The 15,094-nt window shown below is 26.7% G+C and overlaps 1 long non-coding RNA gene across 1 annotated transcript in view; it reads left to right on the top strand.

The window, feature by feature from the left end:
* Positions 1-467: 467 nt before the first annotated feature.
* Positions 468-15,094, top strand: part of LOC126278647 (uncharacterized) — a 93,472-nt gene continuing 78,845 nt past the window's right edge. Inside the window, exon 1 of the long non-coding RNA XR_007550759.1 lies at positions 468-714. This is a non-coding gene — a long non-coding RNA (uncharacterized LOC126278647). The remainder of the gene's footprint in view (positions 715-15,094) is intronic.

The raw sequence follows: 15,094 nt of genomic DNA, 5'->3' as shown, positions 1-15,094 counted from the left end.
CCGACCTGGCGTTGCATCAATTTTAACCCCTAATGCAGGAATTGCTCATGAGTGTAGAACATCTGATGCTCTTGTTAATACTCGTACTTCTGTATTTATTGGTAGGATTGTTCGGTTATCTACATCTAGTAGTCGGAATCCATCATTTTCTAGGTCTTGTTCTGGTGTTATATAAGTGTCAAATTCTACGTCTAAAGTCCTTAGTATAATGAAATTAAGGTTGATGTTGAAATCAATCCTATTGTTGAAATTATTACTGTTATAGGAAGAATGATTCTTGATTTTTGGGACTTTATCTTTATAGATCACGAATTTTCTGTGTATGATATAATTAGAGCTGAGAATCTAATACGTATATAGTAGTAGAGTGTAATTGTAGTTAATACAACTATAATAGTTATAATAGTTGTTATATTGTTTTCTATTAATGATTGTATTACAATTCATTTTGGTAAGAATCCAAGGAATGGTGGTAGTCCACCTAAAGATAATAAAGATAAGAATATTATGAATTTAATTTCGGTTTTTATATTTCTGGCTGAATAAATTTGATTTATGAAAAATAAATTTATTTGCTTAAATAATAAAACTATAATTAATCTTAATAGTGAGTAAATAATGAAGTATAGTTCTCAGATGTTTTCTCTGACTGTTAATGATCTAATTATTCAACCTAGATGTCTGATTGATGAATATGCTAAAAGTTGTCGTAAGGTTGTTTGATTTAAACCTCCTATTGCCCCAATAATAACTCTTAAGATAATAATTGTTCAAATAAAAGTTCTTAATTGAATACAATAAGATAAGACCATTATTGGGGCGATTTTTTGTCATGTTATTAATGTTAAACAATTATTTCATCTTGATGCTCCTATAACTTCTGGAAATCAGAAATGGAAAGGTGCAGCTCCAATCTTTAATAATAGTCTAGATCTAATTATTATTGATGGGATAAATTCTGTTTCCCATCCCATGGGATATTTTATTTGAATCAGCAAAATTGAAAATAATAATATTGTCGATGCTATTGCTTGGACAATAAAATATTTAATTGATGATTCATTTATTATTATATTTTTATTTCTTGTTAGGAGCGGAATAAATGAAAGTAAGTTGATCTCAAGTCCTATTCAAACCCCAAATCAGGAATTTGATGAAATGGACAGGATCGTTCCTATCATTAATGTTGATAGGAAGAGAAGTTTTGTAGAGTTGTTGGTCATTAAAAAGGAGAGGATTGATACCTCTATAAATGGGGTATGAACCCATTAGCTTGTTTAGCTTACCTTTTTACATTAAGGTGTATGATGCACGTTAGTTTTTGATACTAAAGGAGGTAGTTTAATTCTATCTTATGTAATTTTAATGAAGGTAATTTTATTTACTTTATTTACCCTATCAAGGTAACCCTTTAATCAGGCACTTCATTTATTTAATATATAAATCGAAAGTTTTTTTTTGAAATTCTTTTATGTATTATTTTGTTTAATTAGGATTAATTTATCCTGCTCATTTTATATATATATATATATATATATATATATATATATATATATATATATATATATATATATATAATAAATAATTTATATTAATATATTACATTTAATTGAAATTAAAGTATTATAAGTTCATCTTACCATTATCAATTGATTATTTTAATGCAATTATTTACCTAGGATTATAGCTACTTATGTTTTTAGCTTAAAATAGGTTATTATAATATAATATATATAATAATATGTAATTTAATATTTTATATTATTATAATTGGATATAATAAATAAAATTATTAATTTAAATATAAAATATTATAATTAATATAAATAATTATATTAATTATAATAATATAATTATGTAAATTATCTATAATTAGATTATTTAACTAATATATATGAAAGTTAACTTAATATAAAAAAGAATTCATATTAATAACATATTATATTAAAATACATAATTGTATAAAATATATTTATTATATTATTTAATCTTTTTTTATTTATTAGTGAAAACAAAGATTAAATAAGAAAGAATATAATACATTTATTGCTATACATGTTCCATATTAATCTTTAATTATATATAATAGAGAAGTTGTTGTGGTCATACATAGGGGCGTTTCTTTTTTTTTTGTTAATGTTTGTGGTTTTTTTCTTTTTTTTTCTTTAAATATTTGAATCTTTTATTTTTTCCTGAATTAATAGATTTAAAATTTTCTTATTTTTTATTGTTAAAAGTTTTATTCTTGCTTGTTTATTCACTTTTTCTTTGTATTATATGTAAGTTTTGTTAGACTAAATGTTCTTTTTGCAGTAATTTGATTTAATTATCAAGTGATTTTGGATTTAGCAATTAATTTAGTATCGGCATAATTCGTGCCAGCAGCCGCGGTTATACGATTGATACAAGTGAATATTATTGGTTAAAACAGTTGTTTATATTATTAGGGTTGAAATATAAATTTGTAAGGTGAAATGTTAAAATTTATTTGTGGCCCTTTTTATGAATCTGTGAAATTTAAATAATAAACTAGGATTAGATACCCTATTATTTTAAATGTTAATTATATTTACCAGGGTACTATTAGTTAAGGTCTTTAAACCCAAAGAATTTGGCGGTATCTCATTCCATTCAGAGGAACCTACCCCATGATTGATAATACACGATTTACTCTACTTAATTTATTTGTTTGTATATCTCCGTTATCAGAGAATCTTTTTAGAGTTATAATTCTCAAGATTTATAATTATAAAATATTTCAGGTCAAGGTGCAGCTTATAGTTAAGAGGAGGTGGGTTACAATAGATTTTTGTTTATAACGGATTTGATAGTGAAATACTGTTAATGAAGGTGGATTTGATAGTAATTTAATTTATTTAATTTATCTGATATTGGCTCTGAGATGTGTACACATCGCCCGTCGCTCTCATTATTGATTATTCTATTTTATTTTAAAGTAGCTTCAATTTAGATGAGATAAGTTGTAACATAGTAGATGTACTGGAAAGTGTATCTAGGAAGAGTTTCAAGATATAACTTATTAGTAAAGTGTTTCATTTACACTGAAAATTTTTCTGTGCAAATCAGGATATCTTGATTATTTATTTTATTATATTTATTTTTTGTTTATTTAATTATTTAATATAAATAATTTTATTGTATTTTTGTCTTAGTATATTTTATAGAATTGATTTTTTAAATTATAGTTTATTGGTAATGTAAGTGTTTTATGAAATATTATTTTAAATTTTTTTAAGTAGATTTTATTTATTGTACCTTTTGTATCAGGGTTTATCAAAATTTTAGTATTTATTTTACTTGTCTCGATTTGGGTTGATTTATAAATAATTTATAGTTAATGTATCATAATTATTATTAAATTATTTATAGAAATGAGATGTTAATCGTTTCCCAAGATATCTAGTTTCTTAAGAAAAAATTTAATTTTTTAAAGTTATTTGTTTTTATTTAATTTTTTAACTAAAAATATTAACTTATTTATTCTTTAAGGGATAAGCTTTGAAGTTAATAACCTATAATTTATTTTATAGAAATATAATAGTAAGCTTTAAACCAGCTATCTTTAAGATTACGTTTTAGTTCATTATTTTTTATTTTGATTTTATAAATATTTTAGGTTTTTTATTAAGATTATTAATTTAATTTTAAAATTTTTGTAATAATGATAGAATTAGTATATTTATTTGTATGAAATTTTTACCTTGTGAACTTATTATAAGGAACTAGGCAAAATTGATTTCCGCCTGTTTATCAAAAACATGTCCTCTTGTTTATATTTTGAGGTCTGGCCTGCTCACTGAGCGTATTTTTAAAGAGCCGCGGTATTTTGACCGTGCAAAGGTAGCATAATCATTAGTCTCTTAATTAGTGGCTGGAATGAATGGCTTGACGAGAAATCAACTGTCTCTTAATAAATTTTTGAATTTAACTTTTGAGTCAAAAGGCTTAAATTCTTCTTTAGGACGAGAAGACCCTATAGAGCTTGACATTTTACTTTTATATAGTTTTTTGTTTGTCTTTCTATATTTAATGATGATGTTTTGTTGGGGTGACATGAAGAATAGATAAACTCTTCATTATTATATCATTTATTTATGTTTGTTATTTTGATCCATAATTTATGATCATAAGATTAAGTTACCTTAGGGATAACAGCGTAATTGTTTTTGAGAGCTCATATCGACAAAGCAGATTGCGACCTCGATGTTGGATTAAGAAAAATTTTGGGTGCAGGAGCCCAATGATTAGGTCTGTTCGACCTTTAAATTCTTACATGATCTGAGTTCAGACCGGCGTGAGCCAGGTCGGTTTCTATCCTAAGATTGTTAATCCATATTAGTACGAAAGGACCATATGGTTAAAATATTTTTTGTTATATTGATTAATATTCATTTATTTACTATTTTGACTGATTAATGTGTTGAATTTAGAATTCATTTATGTAGATTTTTTCTACAAATAGTATTGATACTTTATGATTTCTTTATATTTATTTTGAATTTTCTTTTATTGGTTATTTGTGTTTTAATTAGTGTTGCCTTTTTAACTTTATTAGAGCGTAAGGTTTTAGGTTATATTCAGATTCGAAAGGGTCCAAATAAGGTAGGTTTTGTTGGAATTCCTCAGCCATTTAGAGATGCTATTAAGTTAATTTGTAAGGAGCAGCCAATTCCTATTATATCTAATTACCTACTTTATTATTTTTCCCCTGTTTTTAATTTAATGATTTCTTTAGCCGTTTGAGTAATTTTTCCTTATTTAACTTATATGTGTTCTTTTTCTTATGGATTTTTATTTTTTTATGTTGTACTAGATTAGGTGTTTATACTGTTATAATTGCTGGTTGATCTTCTAATTCAAATTATTCATTATTAGGTTCTCTTCGTTCTGTTGCTCAAACAATTTTTTATGAAGTTAGTTTAGCTTTAATTTTATTGTCTTTAATTATTTTAATTGGTAGTTTTAATATGTTTGATTTTATAAACTATCAGCTTTATTGTTGATTTATTATTATTTCTTTTCCTTTAGCTTTAGCTTGTTTTGCTTCTTGCTTAGCTGAAACTAATCGTACTCCTTTTGATTTTGCTGAAGGGGAATCTGATTTAGTTTCAGGATTTAATATTGAGTATGGTGCGGGTGGTTTTACTTTAATTTTTTTAGCTGAATATACTAGAATTGTCTTCATAAGAATGTTATTGGCTTTAATTTTTTTGGGCGGTGATTTTTATTCTTTTATATTTTTTATTAGCTTGCTATTATATCTTTTGGTTTTATTTGGGTTCGTGGAACATTACCACGGTTCCGTTATGATAAATTAATGTACTTAGCTTGAAAAAGTTTTTTACCTTTATCTTTGAATTTTTTTATTTTCTTTGTTGGTTTAAAGATTTTATTTATCTCATTTGTTTAGTGAAATTTTTTGAGAAAAGTTAATAGAAGAGTTAAACTTCTAATTTTATGTTTTCAAAACATATGCTTTTCCTAAGCTAATTAACTTTATTCCTTAATTAATTTATCTCATGCGTTTGCGACATGGACATTAATTAAGAAATATGTGAAGTAAATAATTGTTAAGATTTGACCTGTTATAATATAAGGTTCTTCAACAGGTCGTTTACCAATTCACGTTAGTAAGCATACAACAACTACTATAATTCAGAGTAAAATTTGATTAATAGGGTAAAATTGAATGCCTCGGAATGGTGTTTTATTATAAAATGGTAAAATTATTAAGATTCTAATTGATAAAAATAATGCAATAACACCTCCTAACTTATTAGGGATAGATCGTAGAATTGCATATGCAAATAGGAAATATCATTCTGGTTGAATGTGAACTGGTGTTACTAATGGGTTGGCAGGTACAAAGTTATCTGGATCTCCTAATAGGTAAGGATTAATTAAACATAGTATAATTAATAATGATGTTATTATTACAAATGTAATAGAATCCTTAAAGGTGAAGTATGGATGGAATGGAATTTTTTCAATATCTCCATTTAGTCCAAGAGGATTATTAGATCCTGTTTGGTGAAGAAAAAATAAATGAATTGCTGCTATAGCAGCAATAATAAATGGTAATACTAAATGGAATGTGAAGAATCGATTTAATGTTGCATTATCAACAGCGAATCCTCCTCATACTCATTGGACTAAATCTGTTCCTAAGTATGGGATTGCTGATAATAAATTAGTAATTACTGTTGCACCTCAAAAAGATATTTGGCCTCAGGGTAAGACATATCCTATAAATGCAGTTGCTATAACTAAAAATAAAATCACTGTACCAATTATTCAGGTATGTATATATATATAAGATCCATAGTAAATTCCCCGTCCTACATGTAAGTAAATACAAATAAAAAATATAGATGCTCCATTTGCGTGTAAGGTTCGGATAATTCAACCATTATTTACGTCTCGGCAGATGTGTACTACACTACTGAATGCTATTTCAATATTTGATGTATAATGTATAGCTAAAAATAGTCCAGTTACGATTTGAATTACCAAACATAACCCTAATAGGGATCCAAAATTTCATCAAAATGAAATATTTGTTGGGGCAGGTAAGTCAATTAAAGAGTTATTAATAATTTTAATTAAAGGATGTCTTAATCGTAAGGGTTTATTCATTAGTAATTATCTTATTTTATGAATAGGTCCCTGATTAATATTGGTGATTTTAACAACTGCTAGTAGTGCTAAAAATAAATAAATTATTATTATTATTGTAATATGGAATGTTGGTCTATTATATAATTTTTCTAAAGATATTGTTATTTCTTGATAATTGATTGAATTATCAATATTTATAGTTTCGGTGTTTTTGAACAAGTCTATAAATATAGATATATCTAGAATAATTAATATTAATATGATAAATACTCACATTATTAATGTAATAATTATAGTGATTGATTTAGGCTGAAATATTTCGTTTGATGCAATTCTTGTAATGTAAATAATTAATACTAGTATACCACCAAGAAATGTTAAAAATAAAATATATGATAATCAATATCTTTCTATTATTGTTCCTGTTATTAATCCAACTAGGAAGGTTTGAAGGATAATAAAAAGCATTATTGATATTGGGTGTCTTAATTTAATAAAATTAATATTTATTACATTTGATAATGATATAATTATTATTTTGATCATTTCAGGGGTTAGTTTATTTAAAATACCGGTTTTGGGGACCGATGATGGAAGCTTTTCCACCTCTGAAGTTTTAAAAGTGGGGGCTGGACTTATTTCCGGTTTACAAGACCGGCGTTTTTTTTTAAACTATTAAAACTAATGTTTATATTCTCTATTTTTACTTCTTTATTGATTTATTTTGCTAGTGTTTATATTTTTTCTTCTAAACGTAAACATTTATTAATGGTTCTTTTGAGATTAGAATATATTGTTCTTTCTTTATTTATGTTAGTTATTGTTTTTCTTATTGAGTTTGATTATGATTATTTTTTTCCTGTTATTTTTTTAGTTTTTTCTGTTTGTGAGGGTGCTTTAGGTCTTTCTATTTTAGTTTCAATAATTCGTTCTCATGGTAATGATTTTTTTAATTCTTTTGGTTTATCTTTATGTTAAAGTATTTATTTATAACTATTTTTTTGATCCCTCTTTGTTTATTAAATAATTGTTGATGGTTGGTTCATTCTTTAATGTTTCTGTCGGGTTTTGTTTTTATAATTTGTGTTTATTCATATGCTGATTTGAATATAATTAGATATTATTTTGGTATTGATTATTTTTCTTTTAGTTTAATTTTACTTAGTTTTTGGATTTGTTCTTTAATAATCACTGCTAGAGGTTCAGTTTATTTAAGTTCATATCATTCTAATTTTTTTGTTTTTATGGTTTTGATTTTAATAATTATGCTTTATTGTTCATTTGCTAGATTATGTCTTCTTTCTTTTTATATTTTTTTTGAGGCTAGATTAGTTCCTACTTTACTTTTAATTTTGGGTTGGGGTTATCAACCTGAGCGTTTGCAGGCTGGTGTTTATTTAATTTTTTATACTTTGGTTGCTAGATTACCTTTATTATTAGTTTTATTTAAGGTTTATGATTTTTCTAATACTTTATATTTTCCTTTATTGGTTGATTTTGGTTCTTATTATTTTATGTTTTATGTATTTATAATTTTGGCTTTTTTAGTTAAGATACCTATGTTTTTGGTTCATTTATGACTTCCTAAGGCTCATGTAGAGGCCCCTATTTCAGGTAGAATAATTCTTGCTGGTGTTTTATTAAAGTTAGGTGGTTATGGTATTTTTCGTGTTATAAAGGTTATTTCTTATTTGCGTTTAAAGTTTAATTATTTTTGATTGTCTTTAGGTTTATCTGCGGGTGTTATTGTAAGATTTATTTGTTTTCGTCAGGTTGATTTAAAGTCTTTAATTGCATATTCTTCTGTTGCTCATATAAGAATGGTTATTGGTGGATTGATGACTATGAATTGATGAGGTTGTGTAGGTTCTCTTTCTCTAATGGTTGGTCATGGTTTATGTTCTTCTGGTTTATTTTGTTAATCTAATATTATTTATGAACGTTTAGGTAGACGAAGATTATTAATTAACAAGGGTATAATTAATTTGATGCCAAGAATGGCTTTATGATGATTTCTTTTAAGATCATCAAATATGGCTGCTCCTCCTTCTTTAAATTTGGTAGGTGAAATTAGATTATTAAATAGAATTATATCTTGATCTTCTTTTAGATTCTTTGCTTTGATTTTTTTATCTTTTTTTAGAGCTGTTTATACTTTGTATATATATTCTTATTCTCAGCATGGGAATTATTATTCTGGTATTTATACTTGTTCTCTTGGTTATTTTCGTGAATATCATCTTTTACTTTTACATTGATTGCCTTTAAATATTCTCTGTTTAAAGGATGAATATTTCTTTGTTTAGTTTGCTTAAGTATTTTAATTAAAAATATTGTTTTGTGGAATCAATGATATGAAGTTTTTCATCTTAGGCCGTGAATTTATTTTCTATTTGTTCTTTGAGTTTTTTTCTTTGTTTATTTCGAGAACTATAATTTTTATTTTAGGTATTTATTATTTAATAATTGATTATAGAGTTTTTGTTGATTGAGAGCTTTTCAATTTAAATGGTTCTATAGTTGAATAACTTTAATTTTGGATTGAATATCTCTTATTTTTATATCTTTTGTTATATATATTTCTTCTTTGGTTATTTATTATAGAGAGGATTATATATCTGGTGAAAAGAATATAAATCGTTTTATTATTATTGTTTTAATATTTATTTTTCTATAGGTTTTTTAATTATTAGTCCTAATTTAATTAGAATTTTATTAGGTTGAGATGGTTTAGGTTTAGTTTCTTATTGTTTAGTTATTTATTATCAAAATGTAAAATCTTATAGTGCTGGTATATTAACTGCACTTTCTAATCGTATTGGTGATGTTGCTATTTTAATTTCTATTGCATGAATGTTAAATTTTGGTGGTTGAAATTATATTTATTATTATGATTTTATTTCTAATTCTTTTGAAATAAATCTCATTACTATATTAATTGTTTTAGCAGCTATAACTAAGAGAGCTCAGATTCCTTTCTCTTCATGCCTTCCTGCTGCTATAGCAGCTCCTACTCCTGTTTCTGCTTTAGTTCATTCTTCTACTCTTGTTACTGCTGGTGTTTATTTATTAATTCGTTTTAGACCAATATTGGATACTTATAATTGTGGTTGATTTTTACTTTTAATTGGTTGTATAACTATATTTATGGCTGGATTGGGCGCTAATTTTGAGTTTGATTTAAAGAAGATTATTGCTCTTTCTACTTTAAGACAACTTGGTTTAATAATAAGAATTTTGGCTATAGGTTATCCAAAGCTTGCATTTTTTCATTTATTGGCTCATGCTTTATTTAAGGCATTATTATTTATATGTGCAGGTTCAATAATTCATAATTTGAAGGATTCTCAGGATATTCGTTTTATAGGATCAATTGTTAATTTCATACCTTTAACTTCAGTTTGTTTTAATGTTTCTAGTTTATCTTTGTGCGGAATACCTTTTTTAGCGGGATTTTATTCAAAGGATTTAATTCTTGAGATGGTTTGTTTAAGATGAATTAATTGTTTAATTTTTTTTCTTTATTTTTTTTCTACTGGTTTAACTGCTTCTTATTCTTTTCGTTTGTTTTATTATTCAATATCTGGTGATAATAATTTTTATTCTAGATTTTCTTTTGATGATAAGGGTTATTATATTTCATTTGGAATAATTGGTCTATTGTTTGTTGCTGTTGTTGGTGGTAGTCTTTTATCTTGATTAATTTTTCCTATTCCTCATGTGATTGCTTTACCTTATTATTTAAAGTTTTTAACTATTACAGTTGTTATTTTAGGTGCTTATTTAGGTTATCTTATTTCTAATTTTGATTTTTCTCATAATTTATTTTCTTTAAGTATACTTTCTTTTGTTAGATTTGCTGGTTCTATATGATTTATACCTTTTCTTTCAACTAAGTTTATTAGATATATTCCTTTAAAAATAGGTTATTATTCATCTAAGTCATTTGATTATGGTTGAGGTGAATTACTTGGTGGTCAAGGTTTATATAGATTATTTATTTATTTAATTGGTTATATTCAAGGTTGATATGATTCTAATTTCAAGATTTATCTTTTAACTTTTATTTTTTGAATATTTATTTTGGTAATATTGTTTTTCGTTTACTTAAATAGCTTATAATTAGAGCGTGACACTGAAGATGTTAAGGAAGTATTTTTACTTTTAAGTATTTATAAATATAGATATATTATTTTTACAGTGAAAATGTAATGTTTTATTTAAACTATATAAATTTTAGAAATGTTAACGGAGTTTAACCGCTAATATAAAAAGTTAGCAGCTTTCATATTGGCTTTACATTTCCTTAATTGGAACTATTATAGTTCAATTATATTATTAACAGTAATACGCCTCTTTTTGGCTTCAATTAATAAGAATAAGGGTAGTACATACCAATCTTCCAGGTCGAAACTGACTGCAATATTTCGCTTCTTATTCTATTTAAGGTTGATTGATAATATCAATACTTTTTGAATGCAACCCAAATGTTATATTTAACTACAACCCTTTATTCTGCTCATTGTAATGCTCCTTGGTTTCATTCATGGTATAGTCCTCCTAATAGAACTAGAATAAAAAATATTGTTGATACTGTTCAGATTATAATGTCTGAAGTTTTAAAAATAATTACAATTGGTAGAATTAGTGCAATTTCTACATCAAAAATTAAAAAGATTACTGCGATTAGGAAGAATCGTATTGAGAATGGTATTCGTGCTGATCTTTTTGGATCAAACCCACATTCAAATGGTGATCTTTTTTCTCGATCATTAATTAATTTTTTTGATAGTGTTGTTGCCAGGATTATAACAATTATTGGAATAATAAATCTAATGAAAACTCTTGTTGATAGAATTAGAATTGTTTTTCTTGATTTATATCAAGCTTTCTGATTGGAAGTCAAATGTACTATTTATACTAGAAAAACAATTATCTACCTCATCAATAAATAGAGATATATAAGAATAATCATACTACGTCTACAAAATGTCAGTATCATGCTGCTGCTTCAAATCCAAAGTGATGTCTGGGTGAAAATTGATTTATTGAGTGTCGAAGTAGACATGTTGATAAAAAGATTGTTCCAATAATTACGTGTAAACCATGGAATCCTGTTGCAACAAAGAATGTTGATCCATAAACTGCATCTGCAATGGTAAAAGGTGCTTCTCAATATTCATATGCTTGAAGTATTGTAAAGTATAGTCCTAATAACACTGTGAAGAATAATCCTTGTAGTGCTTGAGTATGATTAGATTCCATTAAGCTATGATGTGCTCATGTTACTGTTACTCCTGATGCTAAAAGAATAGCTGTATTAAGTAATGGAATTTGTATAGGGTTAAAGGGTTGAATTCCTATTGGAGGTCATAGTATTCCTAGTTCAATTGTTGGTGCTAATCTTCTTCCAAAGAATGCTCAAAAAAAAGAAACGAAAAATAATACCTCTGATGCCATAAATAAAATTATTCCTCATCGTAATCCAATTGATACAAATCCTGTATGTAATCCTTGATATGTTCCTTCTCGTACTACATCTCGTCATCATTGAATTATAGTTAGTAGGGTAATTCCAAATCCAATTATGAATAAGTTAATATTAAATAGGTGGAATCATTTTGCTAGTCCTGATACTAGGACTATTGCTCCAATTGCTCCTGTTAATGGTCAAGGTCTATAGTCTACTAAGTGGAATGGGTGGTTTGAGTGAGTTGTTAACATAGGTTTAATATACTTCTCTAGAATATAGAGTTCTTAGAATTGAGAAAACATAGGCTTGAATTATTGCTACTGCTGACTCTAGAATTAATAGAAGTATTTGTCCAATAATTAGTAATGAGATTAAGTTTATTGCTATAGATGGTCCTGTGTTTCCTAATAAGGTTAATAATAAGTGTCCTGCAATTATATTTGCTGCCAACCATACTGCTAATGTACCTGGTCGAATAACATTACTAATTGTTTCAATTAGTACTATAAATGATATTAATGCAGGCGGTGTACCTTGTGGTACAAGGTGTGTAAATATATGATTAGTATGGTTAATTCATCCAAATAATATAAATCTTAGCCATATAGGTAGGGCAATTGCAAATGTTAATGCTAAATGTCTTGTTCTAGTAAAAATATAAGGGAATAATCCTATGAAATTGTTAAATAATATTATAATAAAAATTGAGGTGAAAATGAATGTTGTTCCATTAAATGATTTTGGTCCAAGAAGTGTTTTAAATTCATTATGTAAGGTTAAATTTAGTTTATTTCAGATAATGTTAATTCGTGATGGTGTAAGTCAAAATAGTGATGGGATTAATAATAGTCCTAGAAATGTTCTAGTTCAATTTAATGATAAATTAAAGATGTTAGTTGATGGGTCAAATGTTGAGAATAGATTTGTTATCATTTTCAATTTAAGTTTTTTATTTCAATTGTTCCTTTTTCTACTCTTTTAATAAGGTTAGGTTTAAATGAGAAGAAGTTTATTTGATTAAACAAGATTAATGTAGCAGAAAATATAATGAATAGTGAGAATCATATAAGAGGGGATATTTGAGGGATTTGGATATAATTTCCCCATCAGAAGTAGTCGTTAATTTACTATTATTTGGTTTAAGAGACCATTACTTACTTTCAGTCATCTGATGAATTTCAAGGTGTACTAATTTTTTTTAGTTACTTTAGATTGACACTCTAATGTTATTTATTTTAACTGACTCCTTAAATTATCTTAGATAATCACTTAATAAATAAATTTACTGAAGTTCTTTCAATTACAATTGGTATAAATCTGTGGTTTGCTCCACAGATTTCTGAGCATTGTCCAAAGAATAATCCAGGTCGATTTATTGTGAATGTTCCTTGATTTAACCGACCTGGCGTTGCATCAATTTTAACCCCTAATGCAGGAACTGCTCATGAGTGTAGAACATCTGATGCTCTTGTTAATACTCGTACTTCTGTATTTATTGGTAGGATTGTTCGGTTATCTACATCTAGTAGTCGGAATCCATCATTTTCTAGGTCTGGTTCTGGTGTTATATAAGTGTCAAATTCAACGTCTATGAAGTCTGAATATTCATATCTTCAATATCATTGTCGTCCAATGGTTTTACTTGTAATTATTGCATCTACTGAATCATCAAGCAAATATAATAGTCGTAATGATGGAAGGGCAATAAAAATTAATGTAATTGCTGGTAAAGCTGTTCAGATTGTTTCAATTAAATGCCCATGAAGTATATTACGGTTAGTATAGGCAATAAATAATATATAACTTAGGGCATAACCTACAATTACTGTAATTAATAATAATACGACCATAGTATGATCATGAAAGAATGATAATTGCTCCATTAATGGTGAAGCTCCATCTTGAAGAGATAAATTTGATCATGTTGCCATTAATAAATATTTTCTAATAAAAGGTCAAACCTTTATTTGTAGAGCTTAAATCTACTGCACTAATCTGCCATATTAGAATCTAGAGATTAATGGTAATTCTGAGTAACTATGTTCTGCAGGAGGGTTATTTTGTAGTCATTCTGTTGATCTTCTTATGTTAGCTCTAAATATAATTGCTCGGTTTGTAATCATTCTTTCTCATATAATTACAATGAATATAATGATTCCTACAATAGAAATTGTAGACCCAATTCTTGATACTACGTTTCATGATGTATATGCGTCTGGGTAGTCAGAGTATCGTCGAGGTCAAAGAATGATGTATTTAAATTTCGATCTGTTAATAATATAGTAATAGCTCCTGCTAAAACTGGAAGTGAAAGAAGGAGAAGTAATGCTGTAATAGCTACAGATCATACAAATAAAGGTGTTTGATCTAAAGTTATACTTTCTGATCGTATATTAATTGCTGTTGTAATGAAATTCACTGCACCAAGAATAGATGATACACCTGCTAAGTGCAGTGAAAAAATAGCTAGATCTACAGATGCACCCCCGTGTGCAATAGCTCCTGCTAGAGGAGGGTAAACTGTTCATCCTGTACCAGCACCATTATCTACTATAGAAGATGTAAGAAGAAGGGCTAGTGAAGGTGGTAGTAATCAAAAACTTATATTATTTATTCATGGAAATGCTATATCTGGTGCACCAATTATTAGTGGAACAAGTCAATTACCAAATCCACCAATTATAATAGGTATTACTATAAAGAAAATTATTACGAATGCGTGAGCTGTAATAATAACATTATAAATCTGGTCATCCCCAATTAGAGATCCGGGTTGGCCAAGTTCAGCACGAATAAGTATTCTTATTGATGTTAATACTATTCCTGCTCATGCTCCAAATATGAAGTATAAAGTACCAATGTCCTTATGGTTTGTTGAGAATAATCATTTTAGCGGTAAGATGGCTGAATTTTAGGTGGTAGACTGTAAATCTACTTATGAGATGTTTTCTCTCTTATCATATTTAGGTCTTATATTCAATT

This window comes from Schistocerca gregaria, chromosome 6 (assembly GCF_023897955.1).
Source record: "Schistocerca gregaria isolate iqSchGreg1 chromosome 6, iqSchGreg1.2, whole genome shotgun sequence".
In the NCBI taxonomy this organism is placed as follows: Eukaryota; Metazoa; Arthropoda; class Insecta; order Orthoptera; family Acrididae; genus Schistocerca; species Schistocerca gregaria.
Note: the sequence above shows the minus strand (reverse complement) of the source record. Positions and strands in the feature narration are given on the sequence as shown.